The 19,715-nt window shown below is 33.4% G+C and overlaps 1 long non-coding RNA gene across 1 annotated transcript; it reads left to right on the plus strand.

Moving 5' to 3' along the window:
- The first annotated feature begins 3,011 nt into the window (after positions 1-3,011).
- LOC113333543 lies at positions 3,012-6,675 on the plus strand. Its single transcript, XR_003352127.1, has 6 exons — positions 3,012-3,219; positions 3,322-3,386; positions 3,464-3,552; positions 4,579-4,733; positions 6,128-6,280; positions 6,395-6,675. It is a non-coding gene; the product is annotated as an uncharacterized LOC113333543 (long non-coding RNA).
- Positions 6,676-19,715: the final 13,040 nt, after the last annotated feature.

Genomic DNA, 19,715 nt, shown 5'->3' on the forward strand with positions numbered 1-19,715 from the left:
TGAAAGTCAATGGAACAGTATCTTATAAAATTATCCAAAAATATTTTGCCTCATTTTTGCGGATACAAGGCGTGTACCGCCGCCTTTGCCCTTTGTTAGAAACTCGCTTTTGCGGATGAGACCTTCAATTCAAGTCAGAACTAGAGAAATGATGGCTTGTTACAAAGCTTACAACCATTGGAACAATATCTTATAAAATGATTCAACAAATATTTTGCCTCATTTTTGCGGATACAAGACGTCTACCGCCACCTTTTCATTTAGTTAGAAACTTGCTTTTTCGAAGGAGACCTTCAATTCAAGCCAGAATTAGAGATATGATGGCTTGTTACTAAGCTAACCGTCAATGAAATGGTGTCTTATCAAATTATCCAAAAAAATATGTTTCCTCTTTTTTGTGGATACAAAGCATTTACCACCGCCTTTGCTTTTTGTTAAAAACTAGCTTTTGATAATGAAACCTTCAATTCAAGTCAGAACTAGAGAAATGATGGCTTGTTACAAACCTTACTACCAATGGAACAATATCTTATAAAATGATCCCAAAAATATTTTACTTAATTTTTACGGATACAAGGTGAAAAAGCAGGGGTATAACAACCACACCCAATAATTCGTTCGACAATCTGTATGGACTAACTCCAATGTAATTCCGAGATCACCAGCTTATAAAGCGAGCTCAATCAAGAAATATACCAAAGAGTTATATCTTAATTTCTCAATACAATCAATTATCGGAAAAAATAGAAATCTGTGAGCCCGATTGATATGAGAAATAACTTGGACTGTACCAAAGACCAGTGCCCAAGTGCCAATCAATTCCTACCCAACAATCACGGTCGTATTTACCAATTGATTGAACTACGCACAACCATAAGCCAAACAAATTGACACAATTTTTCTTAACCGGAAACAATTGAATCACATAAACAATCCATACACAACATAATGGAACATATCAATTGTACCAAAATTTTGTTAAGCAAAAGAAAAATATATACAATATAAACAAGCTTTTTTTAAACATGAAAATGATTAACTAACAAATAAAATCGTTACCTCAATTTCCATAGCCACATCTCCCCAGAAATATATATATATATATATATATATATATCAATTAAGCGCGAGTTCAAATAAGAACTCCCCCCCTGTGTGTTGTCATCCTCTCGCAAGAACAAAAGAACAACAACAAAAGCAACCTTTACCAGAGAAAGGTTGAATCGGTTTTAACTAATGAGCGCCAATAGCAAAAGTTGAAAACCCGAAACACATATTTTATGCTAAACACAACTCATGTAAACATAAATTGATTCAACATATTGTGACTTTTCACATATGAGTTTCAATCGGAACACCTTATGATCCTTTGATAAAGACTACCAACAAGGGCTAGAACTTAGTCCCGCTAAATCAAAAATCCACACAAATCATAAGGGTTACACCATATGAGATTGAATATTAAGGTTAATAAAAACCGAAATCAGACATCTCATAAATCAAATAGTTTTTCGAAACCATTTTTTGTGAATCTTTTAGTGCTATATATTTTTAAATAGACTTTGCATAATAGTACGGATAGATCATTGATTTAAACGGGATCATCAAAAGAAAAACAACATACTATGACAAACAAGTCCAAAATAATCCACAAACTGAAAAGGTTTATAACACCTTAAAACATAAAATTTCAAAAGACAAACTAATCCTAAAATTTTACTTAGAAGTTTCAACAATTTAGGACAAAGGAATCTAAGAGCTTGAGCTGGAGTTGCTCAGACCAAATTCTACTTCATAGTATGTGTCTTTGTAATCTTGAGCAATCCATGTAAGATCTTCAGCAAGTTCTGGAAACTTTTTTGATGCAAAATTCACTTGACGCTCAAGACAATCATTCCTCCTACTAAGCCTTCGATAAAAGGTTTCAAGATCAAAATCTTTCATAGGAGTACTGTGAGAAACACATACATTTGTTCCAGAATGTTCTTGTCCTCTCATTCTCTATATAAAAATAGAATTTTTTCGAGCGCTCTGGTTAATCGGAACTCCTAGTTGATTCTGGCCCCACCATTTTATTTTATTACGAAAATTTATTTTTATTTTGAAAAACAAAGTTTTTTCAGGAGCTTTCATTCATCAGAGCTCTTGGCCCCAGCATTTTGTATTATTTTAAAAATTTGCAAAATTATTAAAATAACAAAAGTTTATGGAAATATTTATATATTTTCCCCAAAAAAATCATATAAAATATTATAAAAAATCTTTTTAAGATATTTAGTAAAACATGCAAATAAATATCATCATAAAAAAAAGAAGAACATGCAAATAAATAATTACAACTAAATCAGGATTATATCAAACGTCATGATTAACCTATTAACATTATACTACGCTTCTTGATTCTCATCATAAAAATAAATCATCCATAGAATTAAAAAAATGTCCAATATTCAATTATAATTCTTATTATTAGAATAATTCCAATTAAAGTTCCAATCAATTTACAATTAAACTAATGGGTACTTAAAATTCAAAATCAAACTTTGGGTAGTTGTTGATACTTACCTGTGGATCGAAACATGCTTCCTCTTGTCAAACAAGAATAATTCTGTTCAATAGTCGATATACAAAATCGTTAGTAGAAAATCATGGGGAAAGCATTAGAGCATGATAATAAGCAACAGTTTTTTAAAAGAAAAAGAAGAAAAAGATCATTAGCGGAAATTATAAATCACATGGGTTTCGTTAATTCCATAAAAGAAAATAAAAACAATTCAATTTTAAGAAATATTTCAACCAGGAAATATGGATACTAAAAAATATATGGTTTTCCGAAATAATTAAAAAATGATATTATTTCTAAAATATCGGATTTTATCTATGGAATTTCTAGGCTTTGTCAACAACTATATAAAGCACTCAAGCAGCACAAACTCTAACCGCTTGCACAATTATTTTTATCTTCTTCTAGGGTTTTATTGTTTTGTATTCTTCGTCGATCTTATGTTTTTTTGTTGATTTTATTTTGCAATTTCTGGTGGATATATATTCCCCGCATTGAAGAATGAAATGAGGGAGTTCATCTAGCTTTCTACATGAAGCATAACTTATTCTAAAACACAATTATTATTCTATTTCCATCAACTGAAAAGGAGCTTCTCAATACAGTTTCACTCTCATATGGAGATTCCGTCAGAAAACAGTACCTCGCTCATACGGGTATTCTAACCTTGCTGACCTTAATTTCTCTTATTTGTTTGTTATTGTTTCACTGATGTTTTTTTGTTCTTTTTTTACTTATTTCTCTAATTTGTTTCCTAGACCTAATCTTCACACGGTGCTTATAAATCAAGACGTGCGGGAGCATCATCCTTGGATGAGATCAGGTTTATTTTCTTACATCCTATCGATTTTATTCAGGTTTTATTTTTTAAACCCTAGCTGATAATACATCGATCTGCAGGATATGCAGCCCGTTCCGCGGAATAGCTTGGCCGGTTACGAGTGATCTAGCGCAAAAGAGAGGCTTATGATGGGAATGAGTATATCTAGGTACGTCAAAAATATAATAGAATTATATTCCAGCCTTTGGACCTCCACTTTATATTTCGACCAAATACAAATTGATCGTTAATATCAAACAAATCAATAAACTATAGACTTTGCATCACTTCAGAGCTAAGAGCTCTCTGGAAGTTCCTGAGCCTTTACACCTATCGGCCTTAAAATAACTTGGTTGTTTTTTGTCTCCGAGATATTTTTTATATTAGTCCTTCTACTTTGCAAAATTGACATACCGGGAAAGGTATATGTTCTGCACAAATTATTCTATTTTTCTTGGTAGGCTTGGATCTTAATGATGCACATTTTAAAATCTTCCCATAGTTGTATTTCCGTTGAAAGTTAAAATGTGGTTTCATTTGTTAAGTTTACTTTATCTTTATATCTGTGACAGTCAAAGCCAAGTATTTCCCATTAAGAGCATCCACAGTGGGCGAGTATAACCAAATTTATGGGATGAGATCCTAACACAGTGGGACGGAGTAAAGATCAAATTTGGACCAAAGATCAAATTCCAGACCAAATATGGTCGCGACCAAATCCCAAATTCTAATATAGTCGGGCGTAAATTTAAAGTACGCTTGATGCTGGGCGTAAATTTAAAGTACGCTTGTTAACGGGCGGAGATTTAAATTACGCCCGATGAAATTTTAATTAAATAAAAAAAAAAGGAATGAGGCGGACTTTTAAAGTCCGCCTGTTAAAATTTGCAAAGAATGGGGCGGACTTTTAAAGTCCGCCTGTTAAAATTTAAAAGGGATGGGGCGGACTTTTAAAGTCCGCCTGATGAAATTTTAATGGGGCGGACTTTTAAAGTCCGCCAGACGAAATTTTAATCATGTACCGTTGCGTCACACCACGGACTAAACCCAAATTTTGGTCTTTTTTTTGATCTTTGATCTTTGGTTTTGATCGCACCACTGCAGTTGCTCTAAAGGCCTACTTTTCATGTAATTTCTGCTCTATTATTGTATTACTGTTCAAGACCTGTACTTATTTTATTATTGGTGGTAGCAGCGGTAATGAGCTCAAATTGTACTTGGAACATTTTTTAATACTGTGCAAGATTAAAGCATTTGAGGGACCATGAAGTTATCTGAAGAGTAAGAAGGTGCCAAGAATATAATGAGGTGTATAACTTTGAACCCACGGTCCAAATATAGTTTCACCAGGTGAAGTGCCTACCTTTTTTATTTATGCATAATGAGTAACATCACAGATTAAAATGGATTTTTATTTGATATTTTAGTAATTTTAGGGGCAAGCAATCAAGAAAGATGTCTTGGAATTATTAGGGGCAAGCAATAGCCAAGACTAAGATTGAAGATGTCTTGGATATTACTGAGTTAAAGAGGGTTATAGGCAACTATTTTTACACCATTGGGTTTGGCAATTGAATTATTGATACTGCCAGTGAAAATAACATGTTATGTTACCAATGATCTCATCCTTTAAGCGTTCAGAACAGAATGGGCTTCCTTTCTTTTGTAACCTTATTTTGCTAAGTTGGGCTTTGCGTTTTTGATCTCTTAGAGTGCTTAGTATGGCATTGATAATGTTGTTTTGATTTTTATGAGGATTAGATTTGTGCCCGCGCGATGCGTCGGGCTTTTTCTATAAACGTATGTTTGATTTTAATTTGGTGTACACGGGGCTCCGCCACGCACCGTGACGATGCCTTTTTTATTTGGTGTTATTGGGCGAATATTTTAAATGGGTGGAGAAAAGAAAAAAAATTATTTATTGATTCTTTTTACTTTCACAAAAATAAATAAATATGTGGGTTATTTTTTTCCTCTATGTATTAATTTGGAACTTTTTTTCCTTTATGTATTAATTAGAAAAAAAGAGTGCTAATATATAATAACTTTTACAAGAAAAGCCATTTTTCTTTTGGGGAAAGCCGATTTTTGGTCGGCCAAAAATGACTTGAAGTTAAAAAGTGAGGAAATAAAAAAACTTAATTCTTTCTTCGTCTAATCGTTTCATTCTAAGTTTTTTTTTTTGAGTGGAATCAAACAGCTATATCCCTGAAAAATACTAGAAAAAAACTTAAATGGTTTCGTTTGTTAGCCAAAACAACAACAAAGACAGGTTAAGAGAATAAAGAAAATTAGTTGCAGAAAGAAATGTTCAGAACAGTGATGGGAGTCGGTTAGGGATTGCGTGTGTTTTCAAATTAGACTAATATATTAGGCACTTTATTTCCAAATTAAGTTTGGACTTTCATAAAGTTTTAGACACGATAAGTTAACTTTCATTAAACTAATTAAATTTAATTTTATATTAGAAAGGAAATTAGTTAAATTTTCGAAATTAATATACAAATATTCTAAAAGATATTTTATTTTTAGAATCATTTGCATATATATCCGGGTATTTATAATAGGAAAAAAACAACAACTAATTTTTGCGAAAAATCAACCCAAGGATCAAGATGTTCGGAAAAAGAAAAAAAGAACTAGATTTAATTTTTTTACTTTTCTTTGGTTTCCTCAAGAACTCTATTTATATGTATTTTTTTATTCTTTTTAATGGTTTAAAACTATTTATCTGTTTCTTGCAGAAAGGTGAAACCGTTAATCATTTCTCGGCAATTTAATAAAAATGAAAATCAATGCAAAGATAGAGGAGTTGAAGCTTTTTTAAACAAAAAAGAGATGGAAAAAATTTCGTCGGTAATGAGACAACCTAAGACACTTCTGCGCTAATCATCTAGGTTTGATTTTGTGTTTCCCATTTTGTTTTTCTAAATTTGATTCCTGTTTTTTTTTTTTTTTATGGTTTCAATTTGTGAGATTTGATTCAGAGTTTTTGTGATTTATATTTATAGTGCTACCCAAAAAAAGATTATATGGCGAATTCAAAGCATGGGTGTTTGTGTTAGCATTCATTGGCATCGCTGGCGATCTTTGTTTGTATTAGTATTTTTGCTCCACGAGTTTTGGGAAATAGTATGTCAATTGATGGGTAACATCGCCGGTGATTATATTCTTTCTCAAGATACATTGGTGCCACCGCTACCTCAGTTTAATACGCACTTCGAAAAAATCTATGTTGAGGACTGCTACGTGGACTTTATCAACCTTATACCGTGGAGAGACATCAATAGTGTAGTACCATTCGATGAATTGAGCAGGTGAGGGGGGAAGTTGTTGGAGTTTTTTTTTATGGTATTAAGGTGGTGCTTATATTTTTTAATTATTACTTTATCTTTTAGATTTTTTTTTTCACTTTTATTTTTGCCAGTTCTTTAGCACCTTATACATTCAAAGGGCACCATGGGCATAGTGAATCAGGACTTTTAGAAAGACAGCAGAAAACAACGACTTTGTTAAATTCATCCGCAGTATTATCAAGTTTTGTTTTCTAAGATAACCTTCATAGCCATCGAATTTAGGTTTTGTTAAACACTAGCAGAAATTTTGAATTATTAACTTTAAAAAAATTTCTGGACATATTTTGGTCCGTCCAGTAATGTTCATGTTTCAAGTAAATTTTTTGGAACTTTGGTCTTGGGTATTCCTTCAATGTTCCATTTTAGTTTTTGTAGGAATATTGCACATTCAAAATGTATTTCTCTAGCTCTAGGATGAACTGATAAAGTATTCTAATACAACTAGAATCATTTAAAAACATTCTTTGGTTGTCACCCGAGTTTAACTATGTGGCCTTCTCAACTATAACAACAAGGGCTAGAAGAAATCAATAATACTTAATTATACTTAACTTACAAAAGTAATCAAGAGATAAATACTTCGTCATAATTTTTCCAATCCATTTTTTCCCGTAAAATAACTGATTAATGTTGGTTCGTAAAATAACTGATTCACTGATTAATCCCGATCCATGTTTGAAGTTATTTCAAGTAGGTGTTTGAAAATAATTTCATACTATATAATATCTTTACTTTATTAATCCCAATACATGGCTTAGTACCCCCCCTGCAATATTTAGGGCGATACTCTGATTATTCTTTTTTAGTTTTTTTTTTGTAAAATTCTGTTCCAAGAAACAACAATTTTACGTGGACGCCCAATCCCGGGATTGAATTATACCCTCTACCATCGGGATTGATGCGTTGAAAAGTAGGTATGTGATGTCTCTCTCTCAATAATAATTTCAAGAGAAAATACCGGGATACAAAGCATTTTCCTTGAAGAAAAAAATAACATATATGATTCAGAATGCAAGTATATGATTTCTGAAGAAAAATATATCAGTGCATTTCCGTGATTTCGACTTCCCGAATGATTCTAAACGTAAGTATATGGTTTCTGAATAAATATATATCAGTGCATTTCCTTGATTATGACTTCTTCGACGGGGAGCAATTCATATGCATTGCACTATTTAGAGTTTGCAATCTATTGTATATTGATATCATGTTTATTTTTAGTATCTCTAATATAACCAGGTACAACAATATAACGAGCGTGATTTTTTAACGAGCAGTTGAGTTGGATGCTTGATTCCTAATGAAAGTATATGATTTCCGAATAAAGATATGTCAATGCAATTCCTTGATTACATCCTATGTAAAGGGAAACACTTCATATGCTTTGCACTATTTAAAGTTGGAAATTTATTTTATATTAATATTATGTTTCTTTTTAGTTTCTCTAATATCATACATTGAATCTACTATATAGTAAGTGTGATTTTTTATTTAACTACAAGAAGTTGGAGCACTGATATATCTTTCTTCGACGGTAAGCACTACATATTATTTTCACTTCTTAGAGCTGGCAATCGATTTTATATTAATACCATTATTTTATTGTCTCTAATTAATATCAGGTATTGCTATAACTATACAGTGACTGTGATTTTTCAATTAATTAAATCGAGTTGAGTTGTTGCTTGATTCTTAACGTAAGTATATGATTTCTGATTACATCTTGTTTGACGGGAAGCATCTCATATGCTTTGCACTATTTAGAGTTGGTCAATCTATTTTATATTAATACCATTTATTTAGTGTATCTAATATAACAATCGATACAACTTTACAGCGAGTGTAATTTTTCATTTAATTACAGGGAGTTGGAGCCTGAAATAGTAATTGAGTTGGCCGCTTGATTCTTAATGAAAGTATTAAATTCCGAAGAAAGATATATTAGTGCATTCGTTGGTTACATCTTCTTTGATGGGAAACACTTCATATGCTTTGCACTATTATTTAGAGACGTCAATCTATTTTATATTGATATCCTTTTTTTTTAGTGTCTCTAATATCAAATATTGATACCTATAGTGAGTGTGGTTTCTCTTTTAACTATAAGATGTTGGAGTCTAGAAATACTATTTTGAGTTGTTCGCTTGATTCTTAACGCAAGTATATGATTCCGAAGAAAGATATCTTAGTGCATTTCCTTGATCATATCACTTCGACGGGAAGAAATTCACATGCTTTGCACTATTTAGAGTTGGCTATCTATATAATATTAATATTTTATGTTATTCGGTGTCCTTAATTTTAGATATTAATACAACTATATAAAGAATGTGATTTTTCATATAACTATAAATTGTACTGATGCTGACAATGTAATGAGCTATTGACTGATTTCAAAGGATGATACAATTTTTCAAAATTTTAATAAGATTTCATAATCTCCAAAACTTTAAATGATACGTAGTTTTGTGAATTTGGTTCCCATTGTTAATTTACAAAATGAAAAATAATTACACTGCAGTTGTTTATTGAACTCCTTTAAGGAAGGGTGCGGGGCGAAGCCCCGCCTCACCAAATGGACGCCAGTTCCCATCACACCTGGTGCATAGCACGGGTTACATGCTAGGAAATTAATTAGATTAAAACTCTCACGAAAGTATTGTCCACCTTACTTTTTGTTGACGGTGTCACTAATGGACGGTTAAATACGTGATGTAAACAAAGTGTAACACAATTTTTAATATCCCGATCAATAGAGTTATACCAAGTGTCCTCACCATAGCTTCTACATTAGAAAAGGCCTATTTCAGCCAATAAAACAACGGTTTCATCACCGTTCAAGGTGAAAGCTTATTTTGTCAAGACCTTTTAAGAGGGAAGATGAGGACATAAAAAGCTTATTTGGTATCCAGTAATTACTATTTTTCTCATGTGTCCAAAAGTTTGATAGTTCACTTTCATATAAGGCGTCTGAGGCTGTTGTTAAAGTTTTCCATTGTATCCCGGACTAATAGTCTTTATTTCATCCTTCATCATCCTTTCAGTTTTACTAGAAACTAAAAGTTTGTTGGCAAGCTCCTGTTTTGGAAAATGCAGCGACAAATTATGTAAACTTGGCCAAGTATGCCAGTGACAGTTTTTGGTTTTCCGGACACCATTTTTGTTTTTCAGTTCAGTTCCATAAAGGAAGATGTGATACGCTGATTGATGTAGAAAATACTGAAGACAAAGGAACAGGTTTATATTCTTTATGGTGATGATGTTATGTTTAATGTGCCTGGAATTAAAGCATTCATTGAGCCGAGAGTTTTATATCTTTTTCATTTGAATCAATCTTAGAGAGCTCCGGTGCTAGAAAAATCCCAAAATACTGTGCGTATTTGGATTTTATCTTTGCAAAAAACCAACGACTATCTTTAAAAAAAAATATTACTATAAGATCACTGAAACTAAATGAGGCAATGTGCATTTAGTTTTTCCATATAGTTTTTTACTTTGTTTTTATAACTGCATTTAAAGTGTATGAATTGGTATGTACAATTAGTTTTTTCATTTAGATTTTTACTTTGTTTTTTATAGCTGCATTTAAAGTGTATGAGTTGGTTAGCACAAGTAATGTCGAGCGTTAAGAGGTATATAAAAGCAGACATTTTCCTGCCAGGTTCAAGGCTACATCAATTGATATAGTTCTGTTCTACAAAACTCAATTAGTTATTGTACTAATCCTATTTGCTTCACTATCATACTCAATAAAGTGGCTCATAAGCTTAACCAAAAATGATAAATTTTCGGTCGGTTCATAGTCGTGACTCAAAAGATACACTTTATTTATACAAATGGACGAGGGTCGGGCACAACACAAGGCTTACACAATGCCTGATTCTACTTGAGATCAGGAGCTTTGATGAAACTGAAAATCTAACGTACATTGGCATTTCCAATACATCCGATGGACCAAAAAATTTGAAAATTATCATCATGAAGAAGAATAATTCACGGGATGCATATGCCAAAACCATTATGCATCAATGCATATCTTATACTACCATATTTATAGACTATATTATTCACCAACCAGTAGCCTACATGAATGAGATCAATGGATAGAAATTTATTATGATTTAGTTTAAATTTATTTCATTTGGGGTTTGTCTATTATTCTTTTGCTGAACTTTAGGTTGTTTTTTTCTTAAGAATAAATTTGTCTGATCTTTTAGGAACTCAAAATATGCATGTATTGTTTTGGTAGAATTTTTATAAGTCATGAATTTTTAGTTCCAACTTCCAACATTATGGAGTGGTTTTTCCTGTCATATTATGAAGTGATTTTGCAGATCATATGGATGCTTTATGGAGTTATCCAGCAATCATACCATTTGAAAAATCCTTTCTCGACCATCCATTACCCTGGCTCTCAGTAAATGCATTGATATCGCTGGGACCTATCACTCTTTCCAAATGTGCATAAAGTGCATGTTCTAAATCTTCGAGACCAAATATCTTCAATATTCAAACAAAATATCGAAGCAGTTCTCAATAGTCAATAAGATATATGCATCCAACCCTAATTAGTAATTATCTTCTGTATATAAACCAAAGATTAAAGGTTTTATAAACATAATGGTGCACGTTTCAAAAGAAAACACATAATGTATCTAAAAGAATTACATTTTTATCATCATAAACTACTCGAGGAAAATGGTATGGTTTTTCCTTCTTAAACTGCTTAGGAAAATTAAATCATGTAACTAGAAGTCTAGAAGACAATTCATGAAATGTAGCATCGAGAAGTTCTGTAAGGTGTGGAGAATTAGTTATCCTAATAACTACTACCTTCATAGCGATATTTTTCAAAAGAAATATAATGATACATTTGCATAATAGTGTGAAGGATAACAATCTAGAAGATGTTTTGGAAATATTTGATTATTTGAGGACAAGAAATATATTTCTCTTTCTATTTGTTTTTTTTTTTTTGGGTTAAACATGGAAACCAAGACAAAGAGAAAATGGAAGAATATTTATGTCCAAGGAAGCGATCGTTCAGGGACAAAGAAGAGGTGGAAAAATGTTTTACGACCAGGAAAAAGAGGATGTCAAAGAATGCTAAAAGAATTTCATTTTCATTGCATTGTTTCCCATGAAATTGATATTTGTTTTAGCCCTCTTTTTTTTTTCTTGCCCATCAATTCAGATAATAGCTTATTTCTTTTTACCATTTTTCTTTTTGTAATTTTTACGTTTTGTAGAAATTAGTTTTAAACATGAGCCTAATATTCCACAAGCAAGAAGTAAACCCGTGCATCGCACAGGTGACAAACTAGTTCTATTAATAATAGAACGATTATGTGGCTTTGGCACAAGTCTTTGAGAATCATTGACAACAATTTCAAAAACACCGCAAATTCTAGTGATAAGACATGGAAAACCCATGCCTTTGCCACTATTCAAGATTCTTATCATTTGTCTGATAAAAAACTACAAAAGTCAAAGTTTGTAGTACCAATTACCATATGATAGATTAGTTCTGCCACGTCTCAACTCCACGTCACCTCGTGCATGTTTCTAGGCGACAAATTGGATATAACAAGCTTTCCAAAAAACTTGAGATGTTTCGGAATATCATTGATATATAGGTTGTTTCCCTTCCACGTGCTCCCACCAAGGATCTCAACAATTTATTCCTTGTTGAAATCATCATTTCGAGGTAGAAATGTATTTTCAAGATTGCAAATCAGTAAATAAGCAATGACTTCCCTATATACCTCAAAACGTCGTCTCCGAACCATAGTGAAAAGCTTACACCTTTTAGTATCCATGCTGTGTATATTAGCATAAAATTCGACCACTAGACTCAGTGACCCATAATAGTTTCCGGTATGAATATCACCCCAGTCATCACGGCTACAAATCAAACTCACATATTTCAAAATTTCAAGAAACACATATTTCTTCTCAACAAACACCTTTTAATATCTATCAATGTAACTCTGACCAACAAAGTAAAGTCCGGAACTAGTATCAAAAATAAGGGTTGGCATAGAATCGATAGTTTCATCAGTGAAGTTAGGTGTTCTCTTCTATGGGTTTGATTCGAACCTTCTCCTCTAGTGAAGTTCCTATTATGCATGTTACTAGGGTTTTTGTAAGAACTCACATATACGAACAAGAGTAGAAGAAATTTACAATCGGAATTGTCTGCTGACATTTGAAATTCTCCTTTTGATGTGAAGCTGAGGTAAGGGTGTAAATTTTGCCCGGCAGCCCGAGGCCCAGTACCGTCCGTCCTGTCCCATGACAGCCCATGGGTGACCGTGGCCCTTTACGGGCTGGCCCGACCTATCCCATTTAAATAAGAGGGCGGGCACAGGCCACAATTCGAATTTTCTTTCCCGGCGCAATACCCTACCTATTATCCCGTCAATGCTACCCGCCATGTTAGCCCGCCAGTGTTATCCATTTACCTAGCCTAAGTGACTATTCTCATTTGTTTTATCCTAGAATATACTTGGTACATATACTTAATACAGTCAAGCCTCATAGTTTTCATATGTATTTCTTAACTTTTATTCCATTGGAGTCTAATTTTGTTAACCATATAGAGAAAATATTGAGCAAAATCTAAGGCAGATTCCTTTTCTGATGATTCAATTCAGGAAAAATTATAGGAAGTTTGGTTTATCTTATTCCCATCTCAATTCTCGTATTTGATTATTAATTTTAAGTAAAAATTGTGTATTATTACTAATTTCTTTTTATTTTTAACAATATATATGTATAATATATATATTTGTTTGTAATATTCAGGGTCCTCCTGGCCCTACCCGCCCGAGCCCAAATTACTAAACAGGCTTGGGCAGGCCATGGGTACTAACTGTAGATAAATAACCCTGCCCGCCCGTCCCTTTTAATTTCATGGATAAGAGATGTTCCGGCCCGCCCTATACCGTTCCATTTAATAAATAGGTCGGGCTGCCCGGCCCGGCCCAATTTACACCCCTAAGCTGAGGCAAATTGAAAGAACCCTTCGATGATTGAGTGGGATAGAACCAATTTTTTGTTTCGAACATAAGATAAAATCAAAACTCTTATTGATCTCTGGTTTGGAATCAAATATTTCTCTTTCTTTCGAAGAGAAGAGAATATGAGAAGAGTTTTCATTCTTCGTTATTATCACCAGAGTAGATGTCGGTTCAAAACCGGTTCCACGCGGATCGATTAGACAATTAGTTCATGTATCCGGAACCCAATTTTCAAGTGGACTAGTTGGCCCATATTTGAAAGGATCATGGGCTTACGATAGGCTGAATATCCTATGAGAATTTTGTGTAATTCATCATTATTAGCCAGTTGTTTTTCTCTAGACACAGTTTTTATATATAACACAACATTGGTCATACAGATGTTATAATTGATGTCATCTGAATTTGGACAAGATTCCAAAGTTATGTTATCAAGAGAAAAGTTCATGCAGTAGTCATGTAGATACTGACTTCTTCCGGATATTGGTTCTTTAGGACAAGGTTTTTAAAGCGTGAAGCGTTTTTCAATTTTAAGAAGCGAAACGTATGTTGAATCATCAAGCGTCGCTTCATGGTTAATGTTTGAATCTCCCGTAAATAATAACAGTTGCTCTAAGTTAGTTGGGAAATGTAAATTTAATAAGATAATATTTGTACAAATAAAATATATATCCAATTGCCATAAAAAATGTAGTCGTGGCTCTGTGGTTTAGACGAGAATAAGCGCTTAGTAGGTGCTGGGTTCGATTTCCGCCCTCAGAACTTCACGTTTTTTATATTAAATTTTTTGGGCGGGAAGTATGTGAAGCGCATATATTAGAGAATCTAACACGCTTCGCATCATATTCGCTTCACCGTTGCTAGTCGAAGCGTTTTGGAACATTTTGGAGAGAAGCGTACACTTCGAAGCGTGAAGCGTACGCTTTTAAAAACCATGCTTTAGGAGCTTGTTTCATGGCTTCAAGTTCCAAAAGAAAACTATCCACATCATCTTGTAATTGCTGACTATCACTAAGAATTCTGCAGGTCCTTTTTAAAGACTCCTCTTCTTTCAACTCGTAAAGTTTGATCTCCAAAGATAGATCACTGATTTATTTTTCAATTTCAGCAAACTCAATGAGTTTTCGATTCATTTTGTCTTTAGGATCTTTAGTGAGTCTGAGATACAATTGACAATCTTCTACAGGCCAAATATATTTGGAGCGTAGAGGCTCGACAATTTCATTATCTGTCTTATCCATTTCTTGGATAAAAATTGAGAAATCTTGTAGGTAATATTGTAACTTAATAGGTTGGATCGCACCAAACATAGATTGTTAGATCTTTTCGTGTTTGCCCGCTCTGATACCAATTGAAAAGACGAGGGTACCCAAATACACCACAATCTTTTTAATTCAACTCATAAGTCCGTTACCAAATGTGATCGTCTATGGACAGAGTCAAGACAATACGACAATTTGGTTCACACTTCGTGTAACCGTCTATGGATACGGGATCGAGACAATACGACAACAAAGTATGTACTTGATAATAGGTTCTGAAAACCGAAACTCTGTAGGATCAATATCAAGTATTACGGATTTAACGTAAAGTGTAATTTACTTTAATTATAATAAACAATTATAATGCGGAAAAGTAAAGCAAATAGCACATGAAGATTTTGTTAACGAGGAAACCGCAAATGCAGAAAAACCCCGGGACCTAGTTCATTTTTGAATGCTCTCGGAATTAAGCATCTATACAAAATCTAATACCAACTTCGTCTAGTTGAGACCAAGCGGACTACCATTGGCCACTTTGTTTCCTCAGTATCCCTACGCCTTCGACTTCTAGAGTCACGCACGTGAATAACAAGTCCTTTGGATCGTATTCACAACAAAGGAAGAATTTGTTTGGTAACTTAGATTCAGATTTACAATTATCAGATTCGTATATTGAAGAATACCACCAAATGATAGTTGTCGATCTCACGCAACTAATCAATCAAGTTTATCAAAGATAAAACCGATTTTAGTTGGATCCCAGCCGATCAAGGTTTATGCACTAAATCCACAAGAAACAAAAACTAATAAAACTTCTTCTTCGTCTTCAAATATTTTATTGCCTTCAAATACTTGCACAACACCACTTGAATCTCTTGTGATCAATCATACACAGAACAGAGTCTGTTTACAATGGATTATCACAAGATGTCTTTAGATATAATAACAGTTATAAAGATCCCGTCAATACTTTTGATCTAGTCTAAGTGAATCTTATATCAGAAGAGAAGATTCTCAAGAATAAACAAACTAGGTGCAATCAAAGTTTCAACAACCATGAGTCAATCAAATCAGATCGACAACTAATAATACTGCAATTATATAGTTTCCCACCAACGGTACTCGTAGAGCTTCTTGATCCCCACATAAGTTGTAAACGAGCGGTCGTAAGAGATTTCACCTAATTAGGATACTTTCCTACCCAATTAGTCGGCTCCACCAGAAACAACAAGAATTGAAGTTTGCCTGGCTCTTAGGATGGTTTACTAGAAATGCAAACTTAGGTATTTATATACCAAAGATGTTTGGGCACCAAGGAATTTCAAAAACCAAAAATATTCTCAAGATATGCAATGAATGCCCAAATTCGGTTTTCTTAATTCCAATAAATGTTGGTCTAATATTTTTGAAATCTCTCAAATAAAATCTCCAATTAGTAAATGCACATTAATAATTTTTATGCTCTAGAGCTATGCATTAATTGCTGGTAATTAAATCATATAAAACCAAAAACCTTAATTAAAAGATTCTTAATTTATTTCTGCACGGGATCACCTTGAGTACCAAGACATATCTTTGAACAATTAACGATAAGATTTACTTCTCGTGTTCAAAGTATGTTGACATCTTTTCAGTGCAAATCCTTAATCTTATATTTACATGGTTTTGCTTCTTGGAATCGGTTCTAACACACTTCTAAACAAGTTTAGAATTGGATCTACCAGTATTCCAAGACTACTATGTGATTGGTCATACCAAGTCACAATGGTTAGTTGTGATCGGTCCTACCAAGTCACATACATGGGTTCAGATCGCTTATACCAATCACTAGGATCGGTTCTATCTAAACATGGTATCCACTTGTGATCAGTCACTAGAATCGGTTACACCAATTACAAGGATCGGTAACATACACTTATGATCGGTCATACCAATTACCAGGATCTGTCACACCAATTATAAGGATAGATCATACCATCTCATGGTGATTACCTAGGATCGGTTACACCAATTACCAGGACCGATCATACCAAATCATAATTCTAGGTATTGTGATCGGTTATACCAAGATACATAACCTGAGTTAAGATCAGTTATACCAACTCACACATATTGGCTTAAAGAATATGCTATGAATAGCCGTACCAATAACCTATTGATTTCCCTTTCGATCCATGAAACAAGTTCATGAATGTACTTCCTTTAAACAAATGTAAAACAATGTTTCCTAGGATGAAATATTCACCATATACCCATAGACATAATCATAAAACTATATACCAGATTATGTCGATGTCATATCTACGAAGTTCAAAATATAAGTGTTATACTTAGTAGTTTAATTCCTTAATAATATGATCATACTATTATGATCATGTCTCATCACTAGAGTATTATATACAATATGTACAGTAATACAGCTTCGAAATTATGTTTTCAATATGTACGACTTGAAAAATACGTTAGGAATGAAACAAAATCAAGTCAGTATTACTAACCTCAAGTGGAAGGATGATGTCGTCTTTGTAGTTCGTCATTTCTTCTCATTCTTCAAGTCTTCGGAGTAATACTTGTATGTCTCAACATTCCTAGACTTTTTAGTCTAACCTAAACGAAGTTGAATCTAGTATTTAATCAAGCGACTCTAGATGAGTTTTGATACTAAAATATGACAACCAAACTTGACATAACAATGCTTGGTGAGTTCAACCGAGCTATGCTCTAACACTTATAAAATGATCCAAAAAATATGATGCCACATTTTTGCGGATACAAAACGTGTACCGCCGCCTTTTCATTTTGTTGAAACTCGGTTTTGCGAATGAGACCTTCAATTCAAGTCAGAACTAGAGATGTGATGGCTTGTAATAAAGCTTCCAAACAATGGAACAATATCTTATAAAATGATCCAAAAATGTTTTTTTTTTCATTTTTGAGGATACAAATCGTGTACCGCCGCCTTTGAATTTTGTTAGAAACACGCTTTTGTGAATGAAACCTTCAATTCAAGTCAGAACTAGAGATATGATGGCTTGTTACAAAGCTTACAGTCAATGGAACAATATCTTGTAAAATTATCCAAAAAATATTTTGCCTCTTTTTTGCGGATACAAAGTGTTTACCATCGCCTTAGGTTTTTGTGAAAAAATAGCTTTTGATAATGAAACCTTCAATTCAAGTTAGAATTAGAGAAATGATGGCTTGTTACAAAGATTACAACCAATGGAACAATATCTTATAAAATGATCTAAAAAATATTTTACCTCATTTTTACGGATACAAGGCGTCTACCGCCTCCTTTTCATTTTGTTAGAAACTTGGTTTCCGAGTAACCATATGAGTCATCTTTCGCTCCTTGAAGAGTTTTGAAATATTTCTACTTAAAACATCTTCAATTAGAACGAAAATTAAAGGTGAGAGAGGAACACCCTTCCTCAAACCTCTACTTATGATGAAAAACCTTCCGGACTTCCATTAAGAATGACAAAAATGCGAGTTGATTCAAGAATACTAATAATCCACGAACACCAGTTTTCAGAGAATCCGTATCTCCTAAAAACTTCAAGAACAAAAGACCAACTCATGGTATCGAAAGCCTGAGTAATATCAAGCTTCAAACCAACATTGTCATCTTTCCTCTTTATTTATAGCTCATTAACAAGTTCAGCAACAAGACTAATATTCTCATGAATGTTACAACCCTTCATAAAAGGCACCTGTTCTTCAAAAACCAACTTATCCAAGACACTACCCAATTTGGTAGCTAGAATCTTAGTGAAGATTTTGAAAAATAAGTTACTAAGACCAATAGGTTTAAAATTACGAAGAATATTAACACCTTTTACCTTGGCAAGCAGGATGATGAGACTAGAATTAACACCATCGGGAATGTGTTTCAAATTCCAGCAGAAAATAATAGCTTTGATTAAGTCATCATGAATGATATCCCAACAATGTCTATAAAAACATCCAGAAAAACCGTCCGTCCCTGAGGCAATATCAGCATCCAAATCCCAGACAACATATTTAATTTCTTCCGCAGAAGGAATGCCATCCATTAACAAACTTTCCTCGGGAGTTATGCTAGGAAGTTCATAATCAAACAAAAACTCATTAATGACAGTTTCCTCCCCATTAAATTTATCTTCATAGTAATGAACAACAAGATCACGTAACAGCCCACTATGCAAATTAGTGTTACCAGCATTATCAATTAGCTCAGAAATAACATTACTGCTTCTTCTAGTACGAATAGTATCATGAAAGAAAGCCGTGTTACTAGCATCATCAACTAGCCAATTATTACGCGCCTTTTGCTTAAGCATTGTAGCCTGTTGCAATCTCGTATCCTGCAAAATAGTCATAGCATCCTTCAGAGCATTTTGTTTAGAAATATCAGTGGGGTCTTCATCAGAAACACGCGCAGTTGCTTCAAACCTCGGTTGATTTTGTTTCAATATGGAGTTGACGTTACCGAAAACTCTAAGATTCCAATTATTCATTTCAATCTTCAGGTGCTTTAGCTTAAAATGGAAAATGACGTCCGAAGTACCAAAAACAGGAAGATTCCAATTCTCGGTAACCATACGTAAGAATTCTGCATGTAAAAACCACATTTTTTGAACACGAAAAGGAGCTCGCTTTGGTGTCGCCACGACAAAGGGATAACCAATGAGAGTAGAATGGTCGGAA

The sequence above is a fragment of the Papaver somniferum genome, unplaced genomic scaffold (genome assembly GCF_003573695.1).
Source record: "Papaver somniferum cultivar HN1 unplaced genomic scaffold, ASM357369v1 unplaced-scaffold_133, whole genome shotgun sequence".
In the NCBI taxonomy this organism is placed as follows: Eukaryota; Viridiplantae; Streptophyta; class Magnoliopsida; order Ranunculales; family Papaveraceae; genus Papaver; species Papaver somniferum.